Raw genomic sequence first — 704 nt, forward strand, 5'->3', positions numbered from 1 at the left:
GTGTGTGTGTGAGAGAGTGTATATATATATATATATATATCAGCATATAGAACTGATGAAAACTCATAAAAACATGAACTAAAATGCGGAGATCATACAGATTGATCCGCCGATTTTCGTGCAGGATTTGCTCAACCTTTGCGACTGTCCTGTCGGAAATTGACGGTCACCCGCTTCTTTCTTCGTCATGAATTTCAGTCCGACCAGCTGCAAAACTCCCTAGACCAAATTGAAAAATATAAATTTTTTGTGCTATAAAATTTACTAAATAAAAAGGGCATACATATGTATGTATGTATGTATAGGCGTGTACGTGTGTAAATATGTTGCTTTGTTGTTCTGAATGTATTGATGGGAATATGTTCGTGAGTTTATAATGTTATGATAACATTTGCGACCAATGTAATAATATCCGGGCAGAAATATAGAATTTTCTCTGTACGCATTGAAAGGCATCTCGCGAAAAATATCAAATTTTTCAGTTAATTTATATCTTAATTTACGTACTACAATCTTGTTTTCATACCTAATATGCGCATACATACAGAATCATCTATGAAAATACCTCCTTTCTATATACATGTATGTATATGTACGTATTTTTAAATATATATATACATATATAAATAGATATACACACACGTATACACATATATATATACACACGTATATATATATATATATATATATATATATATATATAT

At 30.1% G+C, this 704-nt stretch overlaps 1 long non-coding RNA gene across 1 annotated transcript in view; it reads right to left on the minus strand.

Moving 5' to 3' along the window:
- Nucleotides 1-52: 52 nt before the first annotated feature.
- LOC106877241 (uncharacterized) overlaps nucleotides 53-704 on the minus strand; it is a 13022-nt gene continuing 12370 nt past the window's right edge. Inside the window, exon 4 of the long non-coding RNA XR_001410352.1 lies at nucleotides 53-219. This is a non-coding gene — a long non-coding RNA (uncharacterized LOC106877241). The remainder of the gene's footprint in view (nucleotides 220-704) is intronic.

This window comes from Octopus bimaculoides, chromosome 23 (assembly GCF_001194135.2).
Source record: "Octopus bimaculoides isolate UCB-OBI-ISO-001 chromosome 23, ASM119413v2, whole genome shotgun sequence".
Lineage (NCBI taxonomy): Eukaryota > Metazoa > Mollusca > Cephalopoda > Octopoda > Octopodidae > Octopus > Octopus bimaculoides.